Raw genomic sequence first — 22,986 nt, forward strand, 5'->3', positions numbered from 1 at the left:
AAGAGAAGGAGAAAGAGAAGAGATCTAGGAAATAGGATATCCCAGGCCAACTGCAGCAGTGAGGAAGCTTTGAAGAATTTCTGTGGGGTGAACTGGATGGAGAGTTGTTTTAGGGCACTGTAAGAAGAAAAGGAGCCTTGAGAAAGTTCTGAGTAGGGGGAGATTTGGGGATTTGCTGGGCAGAGATGGCATGAAATAAAGAGGGAAACTTCTTTGTTTCAAGTAGTTGATCTCTTAAGTCAATGTTTGTAAATATTACCATGGTCAAAATAATCTTAATTACTGATCATCTATCATCTTTAGAGGTTATCATATACACTGCTTATATAACCTAGTCCAATATTTATAATTTGATTTATAATCTGATATTCTTTTTAAAAATTTTTAAATGCTGTAGCTTTACAGTTCTTTCATAATAAGTTGAACAGAATGAAATTTGGTCTCACAACAAAAGAACAAAAAATATCAAAAGCTGAAATACAATAAAATTTGACAGCCAGTTTTACCTTTCTTCTTCATATTTGAAAGTAGATACAACTTGTTACCTGAGGGGGGTGTCATAGGGTCTTCTGAATTATAATGTATAGGTTCATCAAATGTTCAGGAAAAGACAAAGAAAATCTGTAGTTAAAGAGTAGGCTTATTAAAATGAAAGTAAAAACCACAGTTACTCCATAATCTGGGGAAAGGATTGACAAATGTGTGGTTAAGAGCCCCCTTGTTGTCTACTGATCTCCTGGCTTTTAATTACACAAGACAGGGGAAGATTCTATAATAGAGTGCACCTTTCTTTGACTGACATAAGGCTATGCTTACTGTAGGCAGCTGATGAGACTCACTGTATAACCATGTGAATGAGACATAGTCCATAGATAATAACTCTACAGTGATCTATGATGTTCCAACGATCACCTTGTGTCGGCTCCTTGCTGACTGGTCCAGGCAAGAGGAGGAGAGAGGTCCGGTCCCACCAGGTCTCTCTGAGTGTCAAAGGCCCAAAAGAAACACACCAGGCTGGGAGTCTTGTTGAAGCAGGAACTTCAACTTTAATGTATCAGCCTCTCACTTATATAAACTTGGAGAATATGGAGGAGGAGTTTTTATGGGGTAAGATGAGGTAAGGGGTGGGGAAGGGTGATGGAGGGTATGGGGTGATTGACAGGGCCAATGACCAGCTCTACAACAGGGCAGGGCCAAACAGGTCTTGCTGAGTCACCTCAATGCAGAAGTGACTGAGATAGGTCTCAAAAACTTGAGCCAGGGTCGAGTTTGCCCACAAGGCCCAAACGAGTACTGAAATGGAGCCCAACAACCTTGGGATCTTCTTTTTCTTTAGGGTGAATCCTGTCTCTAGGAAAATTCTTTTCTTTTCATTGAAAGTAGATTTATCTTCTAAAATATTTTCTGACTATTGTTTCCCCTCCATGAATTCCTCCCAGATCCTCCTAGCTTCCTTACCTCCCCCCCCCATCCACATTCTTTCCTTCTCTTTCTCATTAGAAAATGAACACGCATCTATAATAATAATTAGCAATCACAATAATATAAGATAAAATAAAAGCAAAAAAATCCTTGCAAAAAAAGGAGCCAGAGAAAAAACACAGAAAGACAAAGGAACACATACATTTGCACACACATTTGCATACACAGAAATCCCATAAAGACACAAAATTGGAAGCCATAATACATGTGCAAAATGACTAGTAGGGGGGAAATACCCAGATAAGGCATTATAAGACAAAACAAAACAAAACAAAACAAAACAAAACAAAACAAAACTCTCCAAAAATGCCATTGAGTTAATTTTGTGTTGGCTATGATAAAAGCAAGCTAATGGAGTTCACGACCACTAAGCCAGCATTGCAGAAGGTACTATGAGGAACTCTTTAAACTGAAGAGAATGGGCAAAACATCCAAGAGAGTACAGGAGGAAGTAAAAAAAAATGGCCGTTCTGGTTCATCTCTGTCAACTTAACGTAAGCTAGAGTCACCTGGGAAATGGGAATCTTAACTGGGGGACACTCTCCTTCATATTTTCCTGTGGGCATATCTGTGGAGCCCTTTCTTGATTGATGATTGATATGGGAGTGCCCAACCCATCAGTGTGGGTAGTGCCCTGCCTAGACAAATAGTCCTGTGTTGTTCGAAAAGCAAGCTGAGCAAGCCATAGGGGCAAGCCAGTATGCAGCATTTCTTCATGGCCTCTGTTTCAGTTCCGCCTTCAGATGCTGTCTTGAGTTCCTGTCCTGACTTCCCTTTAAGATGTGCTGTGATGTAAAAGTGTAAGTCAAATAATTCCTTTCCTCTTTCAACTTGTTTTTGGTCATGGTGTTTTATCGCAGCAATAGAAATTAAGTTAGGACAATGTTGCAACAACAAATCCACAAATATTGGAGAAACACCAAACACTGATAAACCAAAATATGCAATAAGAATTAGTATACATTTGTGGTGGTTTATATATGCTTGACCCAGGGAGTGGCACTGTTAGGAGATGTGGCCTTGTTGGAGGAAGTGTGTTGCTGGGGGTGTGTGTCGGGGAGGCTTTGAGACCCTCTTCCTAGCCACAATGGGAGTCAGTCTTCTGTCTGTTTGCCTTTGGAACAAGATGTAGAACTATCAGCTCCTCCATTTCCATGCCGGCCTGGACACTGCCATGCTTCCTGTCATAATAATAATGGACCTTTGAGCCTATAAGCCAGCCCCAATTAAACGTTGTCCTTATAAGAGTTGCCTTGGTCATGGTGTTTTTTTTCACAACAATGAAAACCCTAACTAAGACAACACTCTCACAACTCTAGATATTAATGTTGTTAATTTACAAACCAAAAGACACTGAGTAGCAGATTAGATTAGTGTGGGGCGGTGGGCTTGAAAGGTGGCTGGTTGCTTAGTCGAGCACAGGCCTCGAAACCTGGACCCTAATGGGATGGAAGGTGTTTGGTGTTGCTCCTGGCTCCTAGTTCCTTTCACTCAGCTTCAGCCCTCCACAACCCCTCCCACAGAGAGGTCTATGGCCGTCAATCACATAGGAACAGTGCCTCAGGCTCTCCCACATGTAGATGAGGTACCTCCAAGCTCTCTCTCAGACCAAGCTAATAGGGGTTATCTGCTGCCAGACCCTAGCCCACACCAAAACTGTATATAAGGGCCCTATTCAGGAGAAGTAAAGGTGTGTGTGAAAATCATCCCTGTGTCCGAGAGTTTCTGTCGCAAGAGCTGTAACACTTGGGAAGAGATCTGCTCTCCTGCCTTCAAGACCCTCCCCTCCTTGCCAGCTAGCCAGCTTCTTACTGGCCCAGCCAGGGCTGGCTCAGTGCGGAGAGACAGGTGCAGCACCTGGGGCAGCTACAGCAGTAGCAGACCCAGCGGAGGCAAATTCCCCTCCTTGCTCACACTCTATCCCCTTGGCCTGGATCCCCACACCTGGCCGGGCCGGAGGTCTTCGTGGGACCCTCTGGAACAGGGTACCACAGATTAAAACAAAAGACCTCTGTTTTTAGTGCCTCCAAGAAACACAATTTCCCATCAGAAACAGATACTCTCTTAGGGTAGAATGATGGATAAAATATACTGTGGAAATGGAACAAGAAGATGTTGCTGTTCTAGTATCTGACAGAAAATTTTAAAAATCCTAATCAAATGATAAAATAGTTATTTCATAAACATAAAGAGAACATTACAATTCCAAACATACATTCTTCCAACCTTGGTGTTCTCAATTTCAAAACCAAATATTTACTGAACACTCCACACACATACTGTATATCATCACATGTTCTTCTCAGCAGTTATTAGCACTTACTTGAAAAATAGTCTTTAAAATGATACCATATTAGGACAGGATGCAAGCTTTAGTAAATAGGGGAAAATGAAGTAACATCTTTTGTTATATAAGACCACAATGGTATATTGCTACATGTCAATAGCACAGAAAAAGTACAGAAAATATACAAGTCATGGCAGTCAAGTACCACCTTGAATTAGGAATGGATCATTGAAGAACTCAAGAAGAAAATTTAAAAATTCTTAGAACTGGGTAAAAATGGAAGCAGAGTGTACCAAAAATTATGAGTTTCTACTTTAAAAAGAGAATTCAACTTAATAATGCACCTTAAACCCTTAAAAAAAACGTAAACCAGCTAAATACAAAAGCAGTAAACAAGAGAAACAATAAAGCTCACAGGAGAAATTAAATGAAATAGAAATGAACAATCAATACATGGAATTAACAAAGCGAAGGATTGATTTATTGAAAAACTATTCAAGGATGAAAAATTCATAGCTAAATTAACTGAAAGAGAGAGAGAGACATTCATTAGTAAAATTAGAGGTGAAAATTGAGACAACGCTATCTATTAAATTCAGAAAATTATAATGATGAATCTTAAAAACTTAAATTCCAATTAATTTGAAAATCTAAAAGAAATGAGTTAATATTTTAGATAACATATGATCTGAGAAATTGAGTTAAGGATTGTCTTAGTTAGGGTTTTACTGCTGTGAACAGGCACCATGACCAAGGCTTATTAAGGACAGCATTTAATTGGGGCTGGCTTACAGGTTCAGAGGTTCAGTCCATTATCATCATGGTGGGAACACAGCAGCATCCAGGCAGGCATGGTGCAGGAGGAGCTGAGAGTTCTACATCTTCATCTGAAGGCTTCTGGCAGAATACTGACTTCCAGGCAGCTAGGATGAGGGTCTTAAAGTCCACAGCCACAGTGACAAACTTACTCTAACAAGGCCACACATCCTAATAGTGCCACTCCCTGGGCAAAGCATATAGAAACCATCACAAGGATGAAATAGTTAAGTTGTAGTCTTTAAACCCGATGTTCTCATGTTCTCAATTTAAAAAATAACACCACTAGACATAAACTCCCAGACTGATTCTAGCACAGTAATAGTTGGTGACTTTAGTACTCCACTCCCATTGTTTGACAGGTCATCTAAACAAAAAACAAACAGAAAATCCTGAGATTGAAATTGAAAGCAATCTCATTGAAAGCACTGAGATTGAAGTAATTATAATAACATCAGATCTTCCAACTAAGAATTTCTAGGGCCAGAATTATTCACTGCAGAATTCTTCCAGGCCTTCAAAGAAGATCCAACACAAAGTCTACACTAATTACTTCATAAAATAGAAATGAATGCTTCTGATTCTTTTTTCTGAAGTCTGTATTATACTGATTCCTAAACCAAATAAGGACATAATACAAAAGAAAACTGTAGACTTATTTCTCTGATGAGTATAGACAAAATATTCTCAGTAAGATACCTGTAAATAGATTTCAAGATCACATTGAAACCATCATCTATGATGACCAAGATATCTTCATTCCAAACAATAGGGATGGGTTACTATACTCAAACCAACAAATGTTCAGAATCACATGAGTGAACTCAAAGACAGAAATTACATTATCATTTTAATAGATGTAGGAAAGGCCTTTGGTAATATCCAACATTCTTTCATAATAAAAGCCAGAGAAGCTAAGGATGGATAAAACACATAGCGACATAATAAAACGTACATAGACAAGAATACTGCTTACCGTGCATTCCCACTAACTTCAGTAAGAAGACAGGCTCCACTTTTTCCACTCCTCTTCAATACAATGCTCGAAATCTTCGCTAGAGCAATAAGACAAAAAGAGAAAGCAAAAGGGCTGCAAATAGAAAAGGAAGAAGTTGTATATTGCTATGGATAACAGTATGTAGAAAATGACACTGATTCTTCATTTTTTACCCTGTGCAAAAATCAACCCTGCATGAATGAAGGACCTTAACATAATACCAAGACTCTTGAAAGTGGTAGGCAAAAAGTATGGAGTACACTTGATGATGCAAAGGTAGGTGATGACTTTCTAGTTAGGACTCTCATCATTTAGAAAATAAGACAAACAATTGAGAAAAGGGACCTTATGTCACTAAAAAGACTCTACACAGCAAAATAGGATTTGATTGAAGAGGCAGCCTACCAAATGGGGTAAATATTTGCTAGATATACTTCTAGCAAATTAATACCTAAAATATACAAGAACTCAAAAAACTAAATGCCGATGAAACAACTCAGTTTAAAAGTGGGCTTTAAAACCAGAAGAGATATGAATGGCTAATGAATGTCCAAAAATGTATTCAGCATCCTTAGCCATCCGAGACATTAAAACTAAAACCACTTGGAGATCCATTTGATCTCAGTTAAATGGCCAACATCCAGGAAACAAATGGCAAATGCTGGCAAGAATATGAGGAAATCAGAGTCCTTACTCCCTCTTGGTAGGTACATAAACCATTGCAGCCACAATGGAAATCAATGCTGAGGTTTCTCAAAAAGCTAAAATGGAGTCATCGTATCACCCAGCTGTAGTACTCGTTAGCATATATTTAAAAGACCATTCACATTCACAAGTTCTGTAGGCTAAAAAAGGAACATCACGTGCCAGACAACGTATGAACTCATAGCACTAAGGAAAGCCACACTAGCAACTGGAAACACCACTTCATTTTGCCAATGGCTATTTGCTGACATTTCAGTTCTTCTTGCACTAAATGTGGTAACTGACAGGGGATACGTTGCAACTGTTGCATCTTTTAAGCTTCAATGACAGCACAATGCTTGGCAATTCCCCTAGTGCTGTTGTTGCAACATTTTCTATTCTTCATGAGACTAAAATATTGACAGTTCTGTAAATATAGCTCTTTAAGTTACAGAGTACATGCTCATGAAAGCTGATGTCGGGGTATTGTGGGTTGTCTTGGTGCTGTTTGTGTTTTGATGGTGAAGATAGTCCTCAAACCTTGCAGTTACTGACTGGGATATTGTCAACAAACGAGCAGCATCTCCTTTCTACAATAGTGTCAAAATATAGCTATTCGATTGTTATTTACAGTTTCTATCACTACAGGCCATAAGAAATTGCTGGCATATGTTGCTTGATAAGAGGTCATTAAGAACTCCCTTCCAAAATGGTTGCATTTCATATTCATGGAGGTACTAATTCAGTTGATGGGTTGTGAGCTCTCACAGACAGATTGTGTTGGGTTTCTGACACTATTTCAATCATCTCACACCCCTTGTCCAATTTACAGTTCCTAATGGCTTCTCAGACATAAGCTTCTTCCCCCTGTTATTCTGGTTCTTTCTGAAAATGGTGGCAACCCTCCACCCTCTGATCAGGGTTATCTAGACTGTGTTCTCATTCGTCAGGTTCTCTTTTCAGTGGACTCTAGACTCCCCCACATTCTTGTGGCATTGTAGGTTAGTTTCTTAGCCCTGTGCTTGTGCCCAAACCCAGCTTGAACACTTTTGTAAGAACAGGAAAGTTGTCATTTCATGCCTGGGTTTCATTATTAGCTCCATAAAATTATATTGCTGCATACAATAAATAGATTTTTTCAAATGTTGCAGATTATGAATCAAGGTAAAACAACAAAGCAACAACAAAACAAACAAACAAACAAAAACAGGAGCAAAAGCATCTCAGAGGGAGGGAAGATCATTAGACTCCGTCAAACATTTCTAAGGCTATTGATGGAGAAGAAAGATTTCTGTTCAGCAGGCAGATATTGAAAACAATAACAATCTCAACATGAGTCTCAAAAGAGTGTAATTAGCTTTGGGGGAAATGAAAAGCTGGTTCAGACCAGCAGTTTCTAGCTCTGTGTGTGTGAGCATCATCTCTTTAGAGGCACAGAAGTCTCATCACTAATCCTGTAAATAATAGGACCCACTAAGACAGGCATGCTAAATTGCTCCCAGCTTCCTTACTCCATAATTATGAGCAAGGTGCCCCACTGTGCATGGCCTGTTCAGCTAGAGGTAGGAGCAACCTGACCGTCAGCAGTTACTAAATCTCCCTGATGTTTTTAAAAAAGTTTAATCAAACTTGCAACCACCAGCCCAGACCATCATTTGTCTCTTATTTTTGCTCCCCTGCAAGATGCCTTTGGTAACTACCATCCCCAAAGCTCTCTTTGTGTTAGACTTGCTCTCACATCACTGTTGTTGGGGTGAGTTGATTTTGGGGGGGTTCTGAACTGGTAGAATTGCTTGTTCTATCTGTACCTCCATGGGTGGCTCTGAGCACCACAGCTTAGTGTGGTGCTCATGTACGGGGAGTTTGATTCCAGGCATCTCCTAACAATGACTTGCTCGCATGTATGATGATATGCTCGCATGTATGATGTCATGCTTTTCTTCTCGCTGCTCTTCAGTTAACAGTTGGTGGCAGAAGAAATAGTCAATAACACAGAACTTATCAAACGTCTTATTTAACTTCATGTACTACTTACTTTTGTTGTGTTATGTATTTGTTTTCTTAAAAAAAAGTCTTTAAATTTTAATTATAACTTGTTCACTTCTGGCTGTGGACGCAGCTTCCTGGTAGAGCTCTGGTCCAGCACGCATCAGGAACTGAGTTCAAGTTCCAAGTCCCTCAAAAAAGGAAAAGAAAAGGCATCTGCTTTTTTGTGATGAAATACCAAATGGAGTGCAATGGAAATCCCTTGTAATTGTCACCAGGTTTTTTGAGATGATTTGTATGTTATAATAGTTGGAGACTATAGGTCAAATTGTAGCCTGGTTGTCTAGCAAATAACCTTCAACATGCATCTGTATCTTGACACTCCTTTTCATAGTATAATGGAAAAAAAAATGAGAGGCACCAGTTTATTGGTAATGTTCTTGAAATAAGTCCACTAATCTGCTAAAAACAAATGAATGTCAGAGACTTATGTAGTTACTTTGGGCTTATATTTTAAGCTTGTATAGCTGTCTCCACCCTGTCTGAAGTGTTAGTTAATTTTAGTGAGGTGCATCCATGTACAGCTGAGAATTATTGTTGAGGTATGGGCAGAAATGGATTTCTTTTAAATTTGATGGAGTTGTTTTTCTAATTTATCATAGTTTTAAGTTTTATTTGATGGAGGGATGTAGTTCTCTGTCTTCTCCCATTTATATATTGTTAAACTTACATAAAAACTTTTGCATATCATGTCAGAACATTATCCTGACAATGGAAAAACAGCTTTGTAAATCAAAATGAGTTTGTTTTGACCCAAAATGTTAGCTTTTTGCCTTTTTTTTTTCTAACAATCCATTTTATAAACTCTGGAACGATACATTCTCTAATCCCACATGCTATACACAGTTTAGTAAAATGAAGACTTCTGATACAAATCTTCATCCTCCACTGTACTTTGGCTTATGTGTGAAGTGTTTTAATTGTTTGGGAATGACTCTACTGACCTTGGAATCACTGTTCCTATTTGAATCTTGCTCAATATCACCCAACCTGTGAAACTTAGTGAACATCTTCCATGATGAGGACTCAGGCCTGTTAGTTACCATGGCAGCATCCTCTGTAAAGCCTTCAGAGAGTGACTGGCTCTGACAGAAGAGGTGCAGCACAGATCTACTTCACCATAAGAAGTTATTTTAGTTACTATTCTTTTGATGTGAGGAGATACCATGTGGCTTGTGGGTTTGTTTAAAGTTTCAGAGAGTGAGTATATGATAATCATGACAGGAAATATGTCAGCAGGCAGGTAGGAATATTGCTGAGAGCTGAGATCTGATCTACAAGTTTCAGGTAGTGAACGACACTGGGCCGGAATGAACTTTTTAACTTCAAAGCCCATCTTTAGTGACATGCCTCCAATGAGGTCATGCCCTTCTCATCCTTCCCAAAGATTTCCACTAACTGGGGACCAATCATTCAAAAATATGAGCCTATGGGGCCACTCTCATTCAAACTATCACAAGAGACCTCTCTCTCTCTCTCTCTCTCTCTCTCTCTCTCTCTCTCTCTCTCTCTTTTGCTTTCGCTTTTTCTTTATTCTAAAGCACACTAAACTTGATCACTGAAAGTAAGGAACTAGGATAATGACCTGGAGCTCAGTAGTGAGAACAGAAATGAGGCTCTCAGCACTGTCTTCCTCTTCTGTGTGTAGAACTCACATCCTGGGGATGCTCCCATGATTCTGAAGGGTAGTTTCATTCCAGCTGGTTGATGCTGAAAACCACTAGAGTTCTTGTGGTTTAACAAGTTAAGTAATGAGACTAAAGGATTTCCCTGGGCTGTGGCATGAACCCAACTTATGAGAGTGTGGTGAGGAATGACGTTCTTGGCTGTTCCTTCTAGAACTTGGTGGTGCGGTAGGGTGGAGATAGTATTACCAAGGGGAAAAATAAGCAATTACTAGACGGTAAAAACTCTACTGGGCAGACAAATCTATTATGTAGGAATATAAATAAGAACAATGTTGAGAAACAATGTAAATTATCATAATTTCCTTAACGATTGGTTTAATGGGGGTAACAGTTCAGAAAAATGGCAAATAAGCCTTTTCATCAAATTACTTAGTCAAGTCCCACAGTATCTTTGTGAATAAAATGAGTATTACGGACTGTATGGCCACTCTTTGATAAATTATTAATTTGAACAATCTGAATTCACTCTTTTCTGAGGTTTAAATAATCATTTCATAAAATTCAATCTTCGCACTGTGGCATTCTTTAAGTAACTAAGGCAGTAATTCGATAAGCATTTACCAAAAAATTATCCAGGCAGGAAGTCTTCTATGCTATTGTGAGACAAAACGTAGAAGATTCATTATCTTCTCAAGGACCTCATTATCTGCCAGAGTAGTCAAATACTGAAGCGGGTAGCTCCTTAAAGGAGCATTATTTTTGTGATGATTAGGTTTTTGTCAACTTGGAGCAAACTAGAGTCATCTGGGAAGAGGAAACTTCAGTGGAGAAAATGCCTTCATTAGATTGGCCTGTGAGCAAACCTGTGTGGAATTTCCTTAATTAATGACGAGTGTGGGAAGGCTCAGCATATTGTGGGCAGTGCCATCCATGGACAAGTGGTTTTAGTTTATTTAGGAAAAAACAAACAAACAAACAAACAAACAAACAAACAATCACAGTTGAGTAAGTCAAGAGGAGTAAGCCAGTAAGCAGCAATTCTCAGTGGCCTCTGTTTCAATTCTTGCCTCCAGGATCCTGCTCCGACTGACTTCCCTTCATAATGGGCTAAAAGCTGTAAGCTAAAACAAACCCTTTCATTCCCAGATTGCTTTGGTCATGGGTTTATCACAGCAATAGAAAGCAAATTAGGACATCTTGTTTATTTGTATAAAGTAAACTATTCAAAACTAAGCAGCTGTAATGAAATTCTCAGCAGTGGCAAATCTTGGATGATCTCTAAAATAGAGCAAAAGGCAGGAGAAACACATTCCAGGCAGAAGTATGCGCTTGAGCCACGGACTAAGAAATCATTGAATGCTTAGGATCTGTAAGGAGTTATGTAGTTAAATATCTGGAAAGATTTTAATATCCAGAGGTGGCGGATGACTTGAAGAAAAAGTGTTTTCCAGACATAACAGGGCAGACGCAAATATAAACTCACAGAGACTGTGACAACATGCACAAGGATCAAGCCAAACAAAATGTATGCGGAAGGTAAATCAAGCACAAAACCCGTCTAAACAAGAAGCTGTTTACAATTGACAGATACTGGGAGAGGAAAAACAATATCTTCATTGGAGTGACACTGGGTATATCCACTACACTCCAGAACAGTCCCTGTGCCCAGGTATAGCTAGCCAATACAAATTGGACTTCATTTGTTTGTTATTGTGGTAGATTTTTTTTTTTTTGAGAGAGAGAGAGAGAGAGAGAGAGAGAGAGAGAGAGAGAGAGAGAGAAAAGGAGAGAAAGATGAAATTGGGTGGGTAGTGAGGAGGGAGAGGTTCTGGGCAGAGTTGAGGGAGATGAAAGAATATAATCAAAATATATTGTAGGAGATAATCAAAGAATAAATAAACTATTTTAAAAGCATTAAAAATACAGATAGAATGTAACCCTATAAATTAAAGTACACTGTATGCTTCAGTTGGCATTGGACCGGAGGAGGTAATAGTAATAGGTGGTGGTTAGATCGTCAAACAGCTCTGTGAGACAGTAGAAGCCTGGTGATCGCAGATGGGACTTGGTAGCTGTATGCATTTCAAAAAACCCCATAGTTTACCTGTGGTTTAAAAAGCTAAGTAAAAGCATCCTAACCTTGTTCTAATAAGTGAATTAATTCCATTATAACCCTCTAAGAAGGGATTTCTAACAGCTATGGTGAGCATGAAAATTGTATGTTGTCAGCGTCCAATTATTCTTTGTATCTCCTCAGGGAACACATCAACAACTTTGTTTGAAACAGCCAAGCTCTGGAATGTGGGGGTTTGTAAAAATATCCCTGAACTCCATCTGTATCCCATGGACATGCACAGACAAGGCAGGTAAGCGGGAACGTACAAAGAGCAGGCCGTTTTCCTCCTCAAATTGAACTTTTTGTAAATAGACTGGAGCAGAAAGAGTGAGGGGGTGCTACAGCTGGGGATGGTAGCCAATTGTGAAATCAAAGTACACACACACACACAGACTCACACAGAGGCACACACATACACACACAGACACACACACATAGACTCACTCACACAGAGGCACACATACACAAAGACACACAGAGACACACACAGACTCACACAGAGGCACACACACAGAAACACAGACACACACACACACAGACACACACACACAGACACACAGAAACACACACACAGACTCACACAGAGGCACACACAGAGAAACACAGACACACAGACAAACAGACACACACAGACACACACACACATATGCACACACACTTCTCATAAAGGAAGTTCTTCTCTTACAACCAGGGAGACTGTAAGCTGTGTACTAAATGAGAGTATTTGAAGACACTGCTTAAAAACAAGCAAACATCCAAATCACTGTCCGACTCATCCTCCTGCTGTCACCTTCCCTCAGACAGTCTTAGTAAAACACTGGCCTATGATAAGGCCTGACTGAAAACCTTAGTGAATTCCCGTATGACGGTAGGGTGTACTGATGCAGTTGGACTATGCAGAACTCTGTGATGCTGGAAGGCGTGGCCTACAGGTTTGTTCAGCCCGGTTTGAGAAAGTCATCCAGCGTGAATTCTCTTGTTGTAGAGGTGACTTGAGGGTGGGAGCTTGGAAGGTGACTTTTTCCAGATAGCTACCTGATTCCTTGATGTGTCCCTGTGAGATTCTGTGCCAAAGAGCCAGTCACAAACAGACCTGGAGTTTCACCCCTAGCAATGGTGAGAGAGCAAATTGTGCTGTTTTATGCTGAAGTGTGTGTACAATAGAAAGCTAATACACATGTGGATACCATTCATGATTGTCAACATTTACAGAAAACACTGAGAGATCTAGAGAAAAAAAAGCTATTTTAGGTAGAGAGTGGTAAAAGTCGGGCAAAGAAACTGAGAGATGGTTTTCAAGAGAAGGAGGGTGATGTTAGCTTGTTGGATCCAAGTAAGAAAAATCTCAGAGAGCAGAGACTGCACCCTGATCCTTGCTCAGAAACTTTTCTGAGGCAAAAGGAAAGAATGACATATGTGTTAGTTAGACAGGATCCATAACCACCCAAGCGATGGCTCTCTGGAGATGTCTGTGAAGGATTGTGCTGAGTATGTTAATTGAAATGAAAAGTGGCTTGGTTAGGGTTTCCCTTGCTGTGATAAAACACCATGATCAAAAGCAGATTGGGGAAGAAAGAGTTTATTTCAGCTTATGGGCTGTAGTCAGTCTATCATTCAGAGAAGTCAGGGCAGGGACTCAAGACATGAGCCTTGAGGCAGGAACTGAAACAGAAGCTATGGATGACTGCTGCTTCCTGGCTTGCCCAACTTGCTTTCTTCGAGCACCCAGGTCCACTTGGCAGGGATGGCTCCACCCACAGTGGGCTGAGCCCTCCCAAATCAATCAGTAATTAAGGAAATGCAGTCTTGCTTCCAGGCCAATATGCTGGAGGCGTTTTCTCATCAAGAGTATCTTTTTCTAAATGACTCAAGTTGTCTCAAGTTGACATAAAACTAGTCAGAAAAAGGAAGAATACAGCATTATGGGTAGTACTGTTTCCTGCCGGAAATCCTGGACTGTTTAGAGAAGAGCATGCAATCATCACTCTGCATCCTGCCTGTGGATGTAATGTGGGCAGCTGCTTCAAGCTCCTGCCATGCCATGTTGACTCCCACACCATGATGGACTGTAGCCAGACTAAACCTTTTCCCCTGAACTTAGTTCTGTCAAAGGGTTTCATCATAGCAACAGGCAAAAGAACTAAGACAGGAAACAGGAACGTATTTTCAGCAGCTCAGTAGGCAAAGGTGATTTGCATATCACACACTCCAGTAATTATGTGTTTAGATTTAATTTATAAATTAGGTGTCTATTTTTAATACAACGTTTTGATATGAAATTTAGGTTTAAAAGAAAGTGGAGAGCTGAGACAGATATGAGTAGAGAGGTTGAGAACCAGAATTAATGTTAACGCCCTGAGCAGATTTTTAAGGTTCTGCATACTCACACTGACTTTGGTTATTCACTGAGTCTGGAAATAGAAGAAAAGAAACTCAAACCCCAAATCTGCTGATTTACAGGCCAAAAAGATAGGTAGCAATACTAACATGCTGTTTCAAAGCATAAAATTGCAATTCTCATACAGATGTGTAACAAATGCTTACCAAAAGTTTTAATAACATTAACTCATTTAACGTATAACCTACGTAAACAGTGAGATGTTTTAACAGGTCTAAGGGATAAACTGAAGGCTGGAGTAATCAGAAATACCAAGATGACCAAACATTCCAAAGGGCAATAAATTCAGTGTCAGGAATAATTGACTCTGTAGATTGAAAAATCCAACTTCTCAAAAAGGATTTGTAAGTTGTGTGACTGAGAGTGAGATTCTCGGTTTTCTTCACTTTATGGAGCTGTGGAAGAGCCAGAGGTTGGAGCACAAGGAAACCCCCTCTCCTGGAGTTGAACCTAAAATGTCTCATTTATTTCTCCTAGGTTTGAGTTTTCAAAAGTTTTCTCTGCAATAGTGTGAGGATAAAAATTTATCCGGGAGGAAAAGTACACTCATAAAGGGACAAACGGCAGACAACTCCATCCACTCTGGTGGGAATAGAAGACTCCAGGGACACAGGGGCAGATCCTTTGTCGGGGTCTTTCTTTTCACAGCTCCAAATTAGAGTTGGTTTTATACAGGACTTTATACAGTTTATACAGAAACTTCAAATAGGTACTAAGAGAGCAAGAAGACTAAAAATAAGGGTACATTTCCCCCAGGCATAGCCTCAGGGAGACTGTAGGCCTACAGGAGAATTGACCTATTTGTCCAAGCTCTTGCGTCTGACATTGATGAAGAGAGTAGACTAAAAATCTTTGAGAAAAAAAGGACTAAATTTGCAGGCCTGAGGCTATGCTCCTGTCTCCCTGGGACCTGTGAAAGGCAAAGGTTGAAAAAGAACTGACTTTTCTTTCCACACCATCGAAGATGCAGGAATGCTAGAGGATCTGGGCAGTGGCAGCATGCTATCTTAAGAGAGCAGTAATCACGCCTGCACATGTGTGCTCCTGTTGTGTCTAGAACTTGCTAGACACTTACCCTTGCTATGCTGGTAAGGGCTGATCTCCTATACTTTATTTTCTTTTAGAACCAACATTATAACAAAGGTACATTTTAGGGAATTACATGTTCACAGTCATCTCCCTTTTTCCTGTGATGGTTGATCTTCATTGCCAACTTGAATGCACTGAGGGAAATCTAGATGATGACCTATGTCAGGGTATGTCTGTGAAGATGTTTCCACAGATGGTTGGCTCACAGGTCAGCAGGCTGATAGGGAAGGCCCGCCCTGAATGTGAACAACACTGTCCAGTAATGTGTACACCCAGAAGCAAGGAAAGTTAAGTGCACAGGCAAGAGTCCTAGTACTCAAGTTGTACTCTCCTTGATCCAGTGACTTTTATTTTTCCATGCTGATGCCATTGTGCAAATATCAGATTCCAGGTTCTTCATCCCTTGAGCATGGACTCATACTAGTGACTATCGAGGGGTTTTCAAGCTTTTATAACCCACTGTGGTTGTGTCATTGCTTTCTCTTGTTCTGAGGCTTCCAGCTGCATGCACTGAGAAGCTACTGCTATGCCTAGCTCTGCAGCTTGAAGACATTCATCGTGGATTATTTAGTGTGTGATTGTGTATGTGAATCCCTTAATAATATAGTAGGGTAGTTTTGCCCTTATGAAAGAGAACATGCAAAGAAACAAATCACAACTAAAAGCCACCCAAAGGGTCCTTGCATGCTTTGTCATGTTCTTAACGAGGTGGATGACATCCTTGCCACTACTGTCTACCACAAGAGTACCTTATGAAGAAGGCCATTGTATTACTTTAAGAACTCAAGGAGTTCTTCATTGGCCAGCTAAAGTTCAGAAGTCAGCCACTGTGTTTCTTCTATTTAAGCTGTGTGGAAAAGATTGGGAGTTAAAGTGAATAAAGAATATTTCCTGATATCATGACTGGTATGTTTTATTCTTATGATCAAATATAATTGTGCTGCTGGCTGGAACCTGCATCAGGGCCCTGTAGAAGGAGAAGATCAGAGAAATGTTCTTCTCTACATCAAGGTTGACATGTTTTGTTTGCTTGAAGCGTAACTATGAAATAGCTGTTCATAACTTACTCATTGGCAGAGTCCTCCTAGCAACAGATGATACCATCCTTATACCAATATAATGCTTGAAGGGAGGCAAGCCCAAGTGAAATCTAGATACAATCCTTTGGGGCCTTGTCTTGTAAAGTTGTCCCATAGACACAGGATACTCAGGCATCCTGAATAATTTCTCCCAATCCCATGAGTTTGACACCAAGGGATCAGGCAGTCTCCTTTAATCATGGGACATTGATGACTAGGGTAGAGAAGGACACATTACACCTTTGAAACACAATATTACACACAAAGAGAATATTTCCATACTTCATAAAAGCATACTTCAATATGGCCTCAGCATTTTAGGTTGGTAGTTTTGCTTGGATACACGTGAATACTATAATGTTAAATTGAATTGAGGTTGTGATGTTCTATATCTGTGCAGCATTGTTCTTATCAAGAAGAAAATCATTAGTGAAAAATAGCTAGCTAGGTAGCATCTCATATGGTTTGGCTTAATGTCTAGGAGTTAGGAGTTCACTTCCTTGGACTGTTAGAGAATATATCAATAATTTAAATCCTTATTTTACTTTTCTGTTGGGCATTTAAGACTGTGCACATAGCAAAAAAAAATAATAATTCTCTTGGTTATTGACAAAGACAGTTGAGGATCTGCTTCTCAGGGGTTACTTGCAGTCGGAAGGAGTATGTGGATCCTGTGACATTCCTTTAACCAGAAGAAATTTTGTTTCCTGTGGTGATCCACTTCTTTGTAGGCTGGGCACCAGTTAGAGTTCACTAGGTAGAATCCTAGTGTCCTTCCATGAACAAGTGGAATCCATGTCCTTCCTGAACAAGAGAATCAGTAACTCATTAGGGATAAAAACATCTTGAGGATGTCCCACAGTCCTCTGTGACCTGATTGACCTTAGAGGACAAGGAGAAAATATTGGACTTTTAACATCTCTATATTAATATAAGCCTGTAAGCATGGCCATTGAACACACTGAAGAACACACACACTAGTTGGGCACTTTTAACTACTGTATGGTATTTAGATAAAGCTTAGTCTTGTTTAGACGTGTTTTAAAGTAGGTACTTTTCACTGGTACTAAGAATGAGGTTCTTTTGAAAACTCCATTGATTTAAGTAGAAGTTTGAGAAGTATTAGTTTGAGAGTATTAGATTTTGAATTTAGAAATTTTGTTTTGAAAATATTTTTTTTCATACAATATATTTTTATTAAGGTTTTCTCTCCCACATGGTCTGCTTAGATCTTTGTCACCTCTATACCTACCTGATTCCATAACCTTTTTTTCTTTCTCTCACTGAAAAACATATAGGCATCTAAAAAATATTAATGATGAAATACAAGGAAACAAGAATATGACAAAACAAATAACAAACACACAAAACAGAGACAAAGAAAAAGCACAATAAACACACAGCACAGGGACATACACATTTGCATGCACAGAAATCCAGAAAAGCAAAATCAGAAACTATAAGATATCTTTAAAAAACTTGGTACAGAGCCTTAGTCCTTAAGCCAATTGGACAGTTTCAGTCTCTAGTCAAAAGTCTTTGGTCACCGTGTGGTTTAACTTTACCAAAGACTGTTTGTACATTAGAGGAAAGGTAAGAAGATAAGACACTGAAGAAGTAAGCCAATAATTAAGGAAGACTGATTAGATAAAAATGAGAAATTCAATCTCATCAGAAGCAACGTTTATAAAGTCTCCCTTGAGCCAGCTGCCAATATTAACTCTTAAAAAGCCATCAATCTCAGTCCCCAAGAACTCAAACAATGTTTATCCTATGATATATAAATATTAGAATTAGAGAGGTATCTAAGGGGAACTTCTTTTGTTAAAGAAAGAAAACTACCAGCCTGGGACCTTTACCCCACTAATCTTTCTGGGAAGTGGCTACCATTCCAGGATGAGGGAGGAACAAGATCATCTCAATGGGCACAGCCACCGTTCTGTCTTTTCTTGGCTTGGCTCTGTTTATTCTGACCATAATGAGTTAGTAAACCCAGACAAACCTTGGACAGGTTCCTAAATAGTTGCCATATAGGAGTCTTATAGAATTAAAAGGCAAGAAAACTCTTAGGTATGTCAGATAGGAATAGTCTGTTTTATTAAACATTGTAAAATTAAGAAACACAGAGACAGAGAAAGCAAGGGGGAGGAGGGAGGGAGGGAGAGAGGGAGGGAGGGAGGGAAAGAGAGAGAGAGAAAGAGAGAGGAGAGAGAGAGAGAGAGGGAGGGAGGGAGGGAGGGAGGGAGGGAGAGAGAGAGAGAGAGAGAGAGAGAGAGAGAGAGAGAGAGAGAGGGAGGGAGAGAATGAATATACACACACAAGGCACAGGGGCAAAGAGAAGCTCCTCACAACATGGAAAAGTCTTCTCTCTAGAAGGCTGGTGTTTTAAGTGTTTTGTGTGGTCCAGATGGTTCCCTTTCCCCTCATTTCAGATTGATCACTTTTTTATGGTCAAGGAATAACAGCACAAATCACTTGAACTCCTGTCTCAGTTAAGAACAAAGAATTTATTGAATGCACACCACAGAACTGATTGATCAAGGGCATAGCAGAGACTCGGGAGCTAAGACTGCAACCTGAATGTTTCCCTGGGCAAGTTTACAAAGGCACAGACCACAGTGAGCTCATATGCAGGTATAGAAAGGGCTGTACTTACTCAAGCTATTTTGACAGTGTAGACATAACTCTCCAAATTGACCTTTAATTTGATTGGTCCTAAGTTGAGCCTGTGGTTGTGGAATTTCTTAAGAATAACAAACCTTGCAACAGGATATGTGGTCAACTCAATCCTACTCTGAGTTAAACTATTTTCTGTCAGCAGTAATATAAAATGGTTGGCAGGCATGGAAAAAAAAATGGCTACAGCTATGCTAGGGCATCAGGCCTTAACAACATGTATAGGACTGGCCTTAAACATATCTGACCAGCCTGAACTTGTTAATTGGAAGTGGGTTCTTCCATGCTGATGGGAGTAAAGGCTTGCCAGGCTTCACTGTCCAGTTGAAAGGAGTCTGAAGAAGCTAGAAATTGGCCATCTTTCTCATTTATCAGTGGCCCCTATCCCTGTCTTGTTACAGGATATTTGAACCTGTTTCTAGTTAGGTGTGGCTCAACCCTTTGCACACACACCTTTAATCTGTCTGGCTGAAATATAGACACACCCATAGTACTTGCCTATAATCCCAAAGAAGGTTAAGTTAATTTGTAGAAGGAAGCAGTCATGTTTGAAAGTGATGTCTAATTGAATGACAGACAAAGTGGCAAATTAGAGAAAGATTTGACAGAATAGGACATGCCCAACTGTTAGGAGAAGAGAGAAGAAAGGGAAGCTATTTAAGGGAGAGAAAGACAGCACAGGAGGAACAGGGTACAGTAGAGGAATACAGTGGAGTTCGTGGAGAACTGTACAGTAGAGTTGAGAGGGAGGGTAGAGTAGCACAGAGAGACGAGGAGACAATTTTACTGGGAGAGTTTTGCTGTGATAGTTTGAAGAGAGAACAAGATAGACACAGGTGAAGACAGATGAGCCAGAGAATAAGAAGGATCCAGAAGGTTAGCCACTGCCAAAGTTCATATGAGGTCAAGCAGGGCCACTCAAGAGAGGCCAAAAGAGAGATGCCAGATTGAATAAATCAACTTGGAGAGGAGTTTGTGCCAGAAAAGCCAAGTTGAACCAGCCAGTCATAGCTCAGAAAGAATTAGAAAGGGTGAGTTTATTCAGCAGGAAGCCTCAGAGGCTGAAAACATTCCAGGCCTAGATCAGATTGTATGGAGATTATGGTTGCTAAGTTGACCAAATGCTTTTTAAGGTTTGCTAATTAGCACATTAATTTCAGAATTTTTTATTGGTTAAGTTGAACATTTAACTAGCTATTTAAGCTGGGCGGTGGTGGCGAACGCCTTTAAACCCAGCACTTGGGAGGCAGAGGCAGGCAGATTTCTGAGTTCAAGGCCAGCCTGGTCTACAGAGTGAGTTCCAGGACAGCCAGGACTATACAGAGAAACCCTGTCTCAAAAAACAAAACAACAAAAAAACCAAAAAAACCAAAAACTAGCTATTTAATTAGCCTAAATTGTGAATGTTGAGTATCTTTAATATATGAATGTTGGCCAAATCTTTTGTAAACACTTATGCATACATACAGCATAAACAGCCTTGTAACTTAGACTTTCAGAAGATTTACACTCTAAATGGTCCTGTATCCAATAAATGTAGTGGAGATTTCTTGGCTACCAATGCCTCCTTCATGTGAGGTAAGAGGGAAACTTTCCTGGACTGTGATGTGTAAAATTTTCAATAAAAGTAATAGTTTAAATATGTACATCATCAAGAATCCAGAATGATATTGCTATTTACTAAACAGATTTTGTTTTTGTTCCTTCTTGCTAAGGAATTTTGTTTTAATAAGTGTGGCAGCATTTGGTCTGAGGATGGCTGTCCCTGTGGCCGAGTCGGGGTTTTAGTATGGTAGTAGTTCATTCTCAGGCAAGTGCTGTTATTTTCTAAACAGGGAGTGTGACTAACTGATGTTAAGAGATCAAGTCAGAGGTATGAGCGGCTTAACACCATGCGTGTTTCCCTTGAACACACACAAAGTATGAGTAGTAGCTGTGGGAGAGAGATAGGCTCCAGCTCTACAGTCATCCAGACATCCAAGGTGTTAGGAAATACTTTCAGGATTCTGCTAAGTCTTAGTAGTCAGTGATTAGAAAGAGAAGTTAAGTCAGAAGCTTTCAGGACTTGGCCCAGAGTGCAAACATTATCTCTGGATTTTTCAGTGGCCAAAGGTTAGTCAGTTACATAGTCCTACTCAGATATTCGTGAGCTAAAATAGAAAATTCTCTGGCAAAGAAGATCCTGCTTATAGCTCCTCCAACAGCAAGGATACTTATGGAAGAGAGTGAAAAGTTTGTTGAATAGATAGGCTCTCCACTAGTGAACCTGAGAATAGATAGGCTCTCTACTAGTGAACCTAAGAATAGATAGGTTCTCTGCTACTAAACCTGAGAATAGGCTCTCCACTACTTACCCGAGTTTAGATAGGTCCTCTGCTACTGAACTTGAGTATTTAAAACCAGCTGCTTTAAGTCAGTTCTCCAAATTGCCCTTAGAAACATCTTTTTTTATGTCATTTACCAAAAAGATAACATTTTTAGAAGCAAGAGTCTGTTTTATTTCTTTTTATGATAATAAAATATTAGTATCTGAGGCATAGTTCACATGGTGTGAACTGAGTTGGAAATGTAGCAACTAAAAAAATTAGTGTTTCATGTTGTCAGTTATGTTTACTAGTCCCAGAGGGATCATCCAAAGGAATTTAAATATTTAAATAATTCTAACAATATAGTAAATAAATTATATATATATATACATATATATGTATATATATACATATATATGTATATATATATATAAAATTCAGCTTCCCACACACATAGAAATCTGCTTGACTTTTGTAATGCATATAATAGTTCAAATTTAATAAATCACAAGAGAACCGTGCCTCTTATATAAGACAAAAATAAGCAAGAAAAAGATGATAGCATCAAGCTTGACATTGGGGTGTTCAATAAAGGGATTTTAGAAAGTTCTGGGACAAACTTAAGTACACCAAAGTAAGGAGAGATACCTTGAGGTCAGGACCAGTGAGGACTTGGAGCCTGAAGGCTTGGAGAAGAACAGAGCAGTTGGAAGATGACAGAGAGAGTGGTCAACATCCAGAGGCCACCACCTGGAGTCAGGGTGTTAGTTGACACATCCCTAATGGCTTCACTTGTTTCCTGTCCCCATGGGTAAGCAGTAATGAATAGGAGGGTAACCATATGGTCTAGAGCCAGAGTGTGTTATGATAAATATTATTTGGATGATTTCCACCCCATCTTAGATCATTTAGTTCCCAAATAAAATACACAAAACCTTTACATTTATAATAAGGCTTAAAGCATTAGAGCTGGGCAGATATCAACCCTCAAAGCTTTTTTATGTACTTCTCTGTCAATAATCCTGAGATATCACTTGCAAGTTCCACCTGGGCTGCTCCTACTCCAACAGGCTGGCCCTTATGATCCACATACTCCAAAGCGCCTTCTTCCTTCTTCCTCCTCATGGTCTCTGCATCAGACATTAAGCCTGGGAACTGAAGCCCAGCCTACCTCTCTTCTGCCCAACTGTAGGCTATAGGCATTTTTATTTAACCAATAGTTTTAAATTAAGGAGCAAGGTTTGCACCACAAAAGCTGGCCTATGTGGGAATTCACTCATCTTGAGACAACTAGATCTTGGGATACAGGATTTAGCACTACAGTACACCGCAACATCTCTCTCTCTCTCTCTCTCTCTCTCTCTCTCTCTCTCTCTCTCTCT

The sequence above is a fragment of the Grammomys surdaster genome, unplaced genomic scaffold (assembly GCF_004785775.1).
Source record: "Grammomys surdaster isolate TR1022 unplaced genomic scaffold, NIH_TR_1.0 125953, whole genome shotgun sequence".
Taxonomy (NCBI): Eukaryota; Metazoa; Chordata; class Mammalia; order Rodentia; family Muridae; genus Grammomys; species Grammomys surdaster.